Below are 9,959 nucleotides of genomic sequence, written 5' to 3'. Positions count from 1 at the left end.
GTTGTGACAGCTGCGGTGGCTGCAGCAGCAGCCTTCGAAACAACAACATAACGCTCATTGGACGTCTCAATCAACGTGGTCTCAATAGACCTAAACATCTCGAGTATGACCTCTCGCATGGTTGCGACCACCTCATCACGAATCATCATGTGAATCTCGTCATCGCTAACTCCGCTGCTCTCTGGTGTGTGACGTGTACCCACCATAAGGTCTCTAAACCACAACACAAAGACACCTGAGACTCGATCGAGTATAGTCGCACTCGATCACCCAACCCTACTTGTTCCTTAGTACCCTAAGGATTCTTACTTGGACTGCTCACTAATCCGGTGTTTCCAGTAGTACGGGCCCTATACTACCGTCCATACCGCATCAACATTCAACCCAAGTCCTCCTCCTAGGATCCCAGATAACAAGTACTCTACTTCTCGCTAAGCACAGGCTACCCTTCGGTAGACCCCTCATAATCTCCTAACTGCTACTTACTCACTCTCGAGGCATCTCATAGCAACAACAATCTCCTAGGCTAAGGCATCACAAATCAGGCCACTCTAGTCCTAATATGAATACCTAGTCTACTCTAGCAAACATAGCATATCACATAATATCTCATAACACATATTATATGGGTATTTTGGGAAACCACCGCTCGGGCGCTAACTGATCGTACACACTGTTCCTCCTGCTTTTCTCAAACTCTTTTATTCTTTTAGAAAAATTGTTTCTTTTATGAATATTTCATCAAATCCTCAGTTTGAGTTCAGTTACACCCGAAGGTGCATCCGAATCCCTCAAACCAAGGCTCTGATACTAACTTGTAACGACGTAAAATCTCAAAACAAATTTTCATTTCCAAACATAATAAATTTCATAAAATAATTTATAAACTCATTCAATTAAATGTTATCTCAGAAATCATATCCCAGAATCTCAAACACATGGATCTTCATCAGTGTGTACAGATCATGCCGGTGCCTTCCCGCGATCCTCGCTAGTACCTGAAACACATATCACACAACACGGTAAGCATAAATGCTTAGTGAGTTCCCCAAAATACCACATACAACACATACACCTTTCAATGCTACAACTCTAAAAGACCTTCCGGTCAATGTGTCTCAGGGGACTTCTGTCCCATCATCCTGGTAGACCTTCCGATTCCACTTCTCTGACCTTCCGGTCCACATCATCTTGACTTTCTGGCCCATACAATGTTGACCTTCTGGTCCATATCATAATACTCATAACATAACATATCACATACATATCATATAACAGCATACATCACATACTCATCATAGCACATAAGACCTTCCGGTCACACATAATTACCACTCTAGGTAAAGTATAGTGAGAAGACTCACCTCACATGATGTTTAGTAAACCTTCTGGCTTGATAACCTCGATCGAGCCTCCACGTAACACATAAGGAAAACATTTCTAATTAATACTTCCTCTTTTCCTCATCTCTATAGAATGGGTAGAAGACCATTCTACCCCTCCCTGGCCTCCCTTGAATCCGTTTGACCAAAACCCTAAGGTCAAATGAAGTCAACTCCAATCAACGGTCAAACTTTGACCAGACTCGTCGAGTGCACTCGGGTGACTTAGCGAGTCCATGCGTGTCTTCTGAATCCTCCTAAGGCCTCACTCGACTCGTCGAGTTAACCTTTCTCTCGACGGGTTACCACTGGTCACGAATCATGGGGCAACTCGACTCGACTCGTCGAGTCCTCTTATGGACTCGGCGAGTTCCCTCCATGGCAACACTCAAATGACCTCCTGAGGTCAGATCTGTTTCTCTAACTTATAGATCTGACCTTCTAACACCCAATAATCACATAAAGGTCCAATCTTTATACTCATGCAACACATATATGGCTCTATATGGTGAAATAGCTCTAAAAATGGCATCCTAGATTCATAACTCCAATGGAACTGCAAAAAGCTGGAAGATCGGGACTCTCTAGACCTCTTAAGGTCCAAATCCAATACGTTTTCCACATTGGGACCTCATACGCATCATATACTATCCTTGAAAGGGTAAAGAAAACCCTAGATTCAAGGATTCTACACAAAATAGAAGGAAGGGGCGAAATACTACCTCAGAATGGAGATCCTTGCTTGGATGTCTTAGAATAACAACCTCCTTTGATCCTTCTAGATGAATCCCTTCTCTTCCTTTGCAAAATCACACCAAAACTACTTGATTTAATCATAAGAACTCTCCTTTGGCTCCAATGGCGATTTAGGGTTTCTCACAGGAGATATGAGGCGCATCCAAGGTCATAAGTTCCTTTAAATAGGCTCCAACCCCGGAACTTAGGGTTTTCTCTTCCCAGTACCTACTCGGCGAGTCCATACTTGGACTCGTCGAGTCCACTCATTAAATCTACGTGATCAACTCGACGTGATTTGGCGAGTCAGACCTACACTCGTCAAGTCCCTCCTAAATCCTCAAAATTGAAACACGAACTATCATACCCGAAATTCCGAATGTTACAAATCTCCCCCACTTAATTTGATTTCTCCCTCGAAATCGCTTCTCAAATCACATAGATAGAAACCAAACACCCTAAAAGCACCACTAAAAGGATCTCACACCAAAACGATATCTTCCTCCATGGATACCTAAACCCGACCAGGAACTCCTAAATTCGAAACAAAACCGGATCCGCTGCTGCTAAGATATCCCTTCTGACTTCCAAATATAAACCCAACAATAGGTTACCGATCACCCATGCCATATGTACCCAACAATCTCAAATACACTTCTATACACGAAAAGGGCACATTACACCAGAGAATCATCTCCTGCCCTGAAATCGAACCCTACCGGTTCAATGAATTTTCAACACCCTACCTTCAGATATAAGAAGGTAATCATGCTCCCTCAAAATGTCCTCTAACATCTATAATCATAGACCCCCAACTTACTCTCAACGATCCCTACTCCACACTAGGTACTAGGTCGTCTCTCAACCAGCCATTAACTTCCAAAGGTTACTCATAACATGTTCCAAGTGTCTCACTGAATTCCTTATCACATCAACTATCTCGGCCCAGTGACACATAAGTCACGAAGTTCTCTTCATCCCAACGATTACTATACTCCCAACTGAAATTGTCTTACCCTCGACCTTAGCCGAATTAATAATCATTTGCCTCATGCACCTCATGGTATTCCCCCGTACTAATGAAGTGACCTCACTCAGGTCTAAGATATCGGGTGACAACAATAACCCTCAACCAATAATCCACCTCAGAATCCAGAGTCTCCTCTCGCCTACCTAACGCACTACCAAAGCCAAACTCAAACTTGAGAGTCTGGTCCGACCCAAAGTTGGAACCACTTGTCCCAATGAAACAAACATCTCATGACTCAACCTTCAATCTGCGCGAATACCACTTTTTCCAATTCCCTCATGATGCGACAACCACAACTCACGTTAGAAGTTAACGATTCTCAAAAATATGGGGATCCCCGTCTCTTTCCTGGTTCGACCGCCAGGCTCCCCAAAACTCAATTACTATGGCTACCCTCTCCCAAAACTCTTCTACGTCATGCTTTGATCAAAGAGTACTTTCTCATAATCACCTCTCTCTGACTAAAGAGTACTACAGCTCCCCGTAGCATCGCGGCAACCTCCCTCTGACTAGTGAGTACTACGGCTCCCCGTAGCATCACGACAACCTCTGACTAGTGAGTACTATGGCTTCCCGTAGCATCACAAGAACCTCTGACTAGTGAGTACTACGGCTTCCCGTAGCATCACAACAACCTCTGACTAGTGAGTACTACGGCTTCCCGTAGCATCACAACAACCTCTGACTAGTGAGTACTACGGCTTCCCGTAGCATCACAACAACCTCTGACTAGTGAGTACTACGGTTTATTGTAGCATCACAACAACCTCTGACTAGTGAGTACTACGGCTTCCCATATCATCACAACAACCTCTGACTAGTGAGTACTACGGCTTCCCGTAGCATCACAACAACCTCTGACTAGTGAGTAATACGGCTTCCCGTAGTATCACAACAACCTTTGACTAGTGAGTACTACGGCTTCCCGTAGCGACACAACAACCTCTGACTAGTGAGTACTACGGCTTCCCAATACATCACGACAACCTCTGACTAGTGAGTACTACGACTTCCCATAGCATCACAACAACCTCTGACTAGTGAGTACTACGGCTTCTCGTAGCATCACAACATGTGACGTCCCCATTTTAACGGCCAGAAAAGACCGATTTTATTTATGCTTGTTTGAAAATCAAAGTAACATTTTACATAAAAGTGTTGTGGAATTTGTTCCTAGAAAAACATGATAAATACGTTATCAAAGCATTTCTGAAGAATGTATTTTTATTCATTTTAAAACATTTGGGATGTCATCATCAATACAGAAACATAAGCATAAACAGAATTTACATTCATTATCACTAGTGATTTATATCTCCTTAATCTCTCAGTGTAATGTGACTTCATATCAACACCTGTGATATAAATAAACTGAGTGGTTCAGGTTGGGAAACCTGGTGAGTACATAGAGATTTCAATCCCACAATGTTATAACACACACACACACACACACATATATATATATATATATATATACATACATACATACATATATATATATATATATATATATATATATAAACTCACACAATATACGATTTCCCCATTTATATAATCAACTCTTACCCCACCTCGTCAATCCTCACAATGAGACTATCCATACTCATGGACCGTAAATTTTACCTCTTACTCCGGATCCAATCCATGCTCTCGAGTCCATGATTGTACCCATTCCATACTCTCGGATGAGGGACAATTGGTCTGTGTATAAATCCATACTCCCGGATTAATGACAGGTGACTATGTCCTGTCCATACTCCCGGACTAAGGACAACTGACTATGTATTAATCCATACTCCCGGATTAAGGACAGTTGACTGAGTCCAATCCATACTCTCGGACTAGGAACAAATGACTATGTCTAATCCGTGCTTCTGGATCAATGACATGATTAAGGGTTCTATTCCCCGTATACATCTCCTCGTACTCATAAGGAGATACTACCCAATGACCCTCATAACAAACTTTAGGTTTACTCATTAACCTAAATCATTATAAATAACCAGGTATGTTCTTTAACACGTAATTCAGACAACATCAAATAATTCGCACATAAACATATATTTAATACATTCAATCAATACTTGTATTAAAATCTTATTCATGAAAGGGACTATGCACTCACCTTATAAGGTGGTGACTTGGTAGTCGGATAGCGCTTCGTTACTCTTAAAATAATTTCCTTCGACAAAACCTAGTATCAATACCACTAGCGTTTAGTGTAACGTTAACCGCGACTAATTAATAGTGTAGCTATTATTATTATTATACAAGCGTTAAACAACACTCTTTATGACTCATAATAATAGCCCAAATAATTATTTTAACGACCTAATAACATTAGTATAATTATTTAAAAGCTATATTAAAAATTTCATAGGCGTAGCTCACTTACAACGGATTTTAATGAAAACCGGGTTTCGCTTGGAGCAGCGTTTCGAAACCGAAAGACCCTTTTTCTCGGGACTCCGGGAGCCTCGGGGCTTCCCTCGGGTGCTAGGGGTTCACCTAGACTTTAAGGAGGGTTTAAAACCCTAGAGAGAGAAAGTAGTGAGAGATGAAATGAAGAAAGGTGTGAGAATTTTGGAAAGGCTCGCATGCCTTTTATAGGCTACTAGCTCGGACTTACGCTGCGCGTCGGACTCAGCTACGCTGGGCGTAGCTCGGATAGGGTTGCCAGCGGTGCACAGCTGGCTCGCACTCGGACAGGACCCAGATAAGACCAAAGGTACGTTGGGCGTACCATCCTCAGATGTTGGGCGTAATAGCGAAGTGATGTGCCCTTCATCCGAAGCGAGACCGAGGGGAGCAAGCAACGGCTAGGATCTTGCCACGTCATCAATCGAGTAACAGGCTTCGCAAATTCGACTACAAACTTTAAATCTTTGTGTCTTTCGCATACGAGCTCCGTTGTTGACGTTCTTTTTATCCATGCGAACGCGGGAATGTACTCTACAACTTTCGTTTAGACTCCGTCGGCTAATTTTGATTTTATTTTTAACAGGCCGGGACAGGATTGGTCTGTTAAAAATCCATAACTTATTCATTCGACGTCCGTTTTCGTTTGTCTTTTTTATCGTTATGCTACTATTAACGAGATCTTTGATTCTCGTTTAGGTGGTGTCAACTAAAAACCGCTCGATCTAATATTCGAACTTCGAGTTGTACACTGTTAAGCCAAAACTTCGAAAAATCATAACTTCCTCATACGAAGTCAGATTTGGGCGTTCTTTTTATGGACGCTCTCGGTTTAACGAATTCCACGACTTTCGTTTAGATCGATAAGACTGAATATCGCTCCATCGTAAATTTACTCTTTACGCTTCCCGGTGCCGTGCTAGTTTTGTTGTGAAACTTCGACGGGTCATAACTTCTTTGTTATAACTCGGATTTCGGCGTTCTTTATATGTACGGAACCCTTGTAACATATACTATAACTTGGTTGAGATTATTTATTCTAAATAATCTTTTGTCAAAAAGTTGTTTTTGACCCCTATTACCTCTAAATTGAGTAGCTCGAATCTACGAGCGTTACAATCATCTCCCCCTTAGGATGATTACGTCCCAGAATCATCAACGAAACATGGCTCACATGATGACTCCATACGTTATCTCTTCATCCTAGGTAATAATTGTAACTTCTATGTCGCTTTGAACAAGTGTCAAACTCTTGGACTCCTTGACTACAGGTGGTGCTCGATCTTGCACCTGCTCCCTATCTCACGTTAGACTCCAAATTATGACCTTCAAGTTATAATCTGGATCCTCACTGGAGACTCCTTCTTCTTCTTAACAAACTTAAGATAAGTTATCTTATTACTACAATGGATCAATGTATCATATTCTAATGACGTATCATCGTATGTTGCAACGCTTAGACTTAGGTCTTTTAGAGTCTTCCAGAACAAGCTATACCTTCCTTCATGTTCTAATCACATCTTAAAAGGTAGCATTTCTAGCTACAAGAAACTATTGTGATACCTCTACTGATCGCTTTGATTGTCTTTCACTTCAAGCTTTTAGCTTAAGTCAGATGCTACATCGGACTTGGTTCTCTGAACTATTTAACATACTTATCGTAATCAAACTCAATTTGATATGACCGCTAGGTTCGGAATAACAATCATCTTCTTAGTCATTACCGAAACGATGGTAACGACATACTTGAATAAAACAGTATCAATTAATAGTTTCTTGGTAACCTTGTGGCCTTCCCTGATCCAAGTGTGAGTAATGTGCTTCCGGTAGTAAAGGCCTCAACTACCATTCACACCTACTCATACTCGTCCCAATTATTGTCCCACAGTTTTCCATGTCACCATACAAGAAAATCACATAACAACTTTACACATCAAATATCAAAACAAAGATTTTATATTATTCCTTGAAATGATTACATAGGTGTTCAAGTTCACCCTAGACTATGCCTCTAACAGGCTACATCATACGATACTATGGCTACTTCATAACTCGATCTTCGGATATGAAGTCCTCATCCTTGATTCCCCGCGTTGTCATCTGCTTCGTCAAGGATCATCTAAAAGGCTCTTGCCTTTGGTTTTGGCGGCATATTCGGCTTTGTAGCTTCTTCTTTCCTTGGGCAGTCTTGCTTGAAGTCTCCCTCTTCACCACACTTAAAGCATACTTCTCTCTTGGTTGTGCATTCGTTGGCGTAATGACCAGTATTCCAGCATTTAAAGCAGGTCATCTCTTTAGAGCATTTCCCAATGTGCTTTTTTCTGCACTTGTCACACCATTGCGCTCCTTCTTTGAACTTCTTTGAACCAGACTTCGAGAATTATCTCTTCTCGTCGGACCCTGAGGATCTGTCAAACTTTCTATTTTCGCCAACGTCCATTGTGCTGGCGGCTCTTCCTTTGATCATATCTTCAACAGACTTGGCAGCCCAGATAGCTGCCTCCAGAGTAGGTGCCTGACGTACTGGCACCGCATACTCCCATGGAAGTCCGTTTGCGTACTTGTCAATTTTTGTCAGCTCTTCCGGGACAAGGCACAAAGCAAACTCCATCTTATTTGTGAAGTTGTTGGTGTATTCATCGATGATCATGCTTCCTTTCTTCAAGGTTAGGAATTGTTTCTGCAGCTCGAGCAGGTTTTGGTCCGAACAGCACTTACGTTTGAATTGCACCAAACTCTACCCATGTCAGTTTCAGGGGCTCAATGGGGCTTAAAGTCTTCCCCAGGGTGTTCCACCAACGAACAGCACCTCCTCGGAACTGTCGTATTGCAAATGTGGTCTGTAATTTGCCTTTGCAACCACACGTCATGAAGGCCAACTCCATCTCCGAGATACAATCCATAACTCCAATCAGATCTTCCTTTCAGTGAAAGTCGATGGTTTGCAAGTCAGAAAAATCTTTGTACTTGCATCCATTTCTCTTGACTCCGTCATCTTGATTAATCCTCCTAATCAACGGTGCATCGGCTTGACCAACGGTCCCATTGTAGTTCCCTTCCTCTGACTGCCCATCATTCAGTTCGGGCTCCTCAATAGGCATCGTAAGTTCCTCTCGATGTTGTTGAAGTAAACGTCTTGTTTCCTCCATTTGACAATCCAACATCATCTGGATCATCACTTGCACTCCGGCCATCGTGATTAGCTCAGGATCGGCTAATACAACAGATATTTGCTCAATCACTGGAGGTTGATTCCTATTTCCATTCGCGTTCCCGACTCCACTTCGGGTTCTTGCCATTTCCGAAGAAAGTATTTTTATTCATTTTAAAACATTTGGGATGTCATCGTCAATACAGAAACAAAAGCATAAACAGAACTTACATTCATTATCACTAGTGATTTATATCTCCTTAATCTCTCAGTATAATGTGACTTCATATCAACACCTGTGATATAAATAAACTGAGTGGGTCAGGTTGGGAAACCTGGTGAGTACATAGGGATTTCAATCCCACAATGTTATAACATATATATATATATATATATATATATATATATATATATATATATATATATATATATATATATAATTAACTCTTACCCCACCCCGTCAATCCTCACAACGAGACTATCCATACTCATGGACCTTAAATTTTACCTCTTACTCCGGATCTAATCCATGCTCTTGAGTCCATGATTGTACCCATTCCATACTCTCGGATGAGGGACAATTGGTCTGTGTCTAAATCCATACTCCCGGATTAATGACAAATGAATATGTCCTGTCTGTACTCCCGGATTAAGGACAGTTGACTGAGTCCAATCCATACTCTCGGACTAAAGACGAATGACTATGTCTAATCTGTGTTTCTGGATCAATGACATGTTTAAGGGTTCTATTCCTCGTATATATGTCACTCGTACTCATAAGGAGATACTACCCAATGACCCTCATAACAAATTTTAGGTTTACTCATTAACCTAAACCATTATAAATAACCAGGTATGTTCTTTAACACGTAATTCAGACAGCATCAAATGATTCGCACATAAACATATATTTAATATATTCAATCAATACTTGTATTAAAATAATGTTCACGAAAGGGACTATGCACTCACCTGAGAAGGTGGTGACTTGGTACTCGGACAACGCTTCGTTACTCTTAAAATAATTTTTCGACAAAACCTAGTATCAAACCACTAAGGTTTAGTGTAACGTTAACCACGACTAATTAATAGTCTAGCTACTATTATTATTATATAAGCGTTAAACAACACTCTATATAACTCATAATAATAACCCAAATAATTATTTTAAGGATCTAATAACATTACTATAATTATTTAAAAGCTATATTAAAAATTTCATAGGCGTAGCTCACTAACAGCG

This window comes from Lactuca serriola, chromosome 3, assembly GCF_051521515.1.
Source record: "Lactuca serriola cultivar US96UC23 chromosome 3, Lser_US96UC23_V15, whole genome shotgun sequence".
NCBI lineage: Eukaryota > Viridiplantae > Streptophyta > Magnoliopsida > Asterales > Asteraceae > Lactuca > Lactuca serriola.
Note: the sequence above shows the minus strand (reverse complement) of the source record.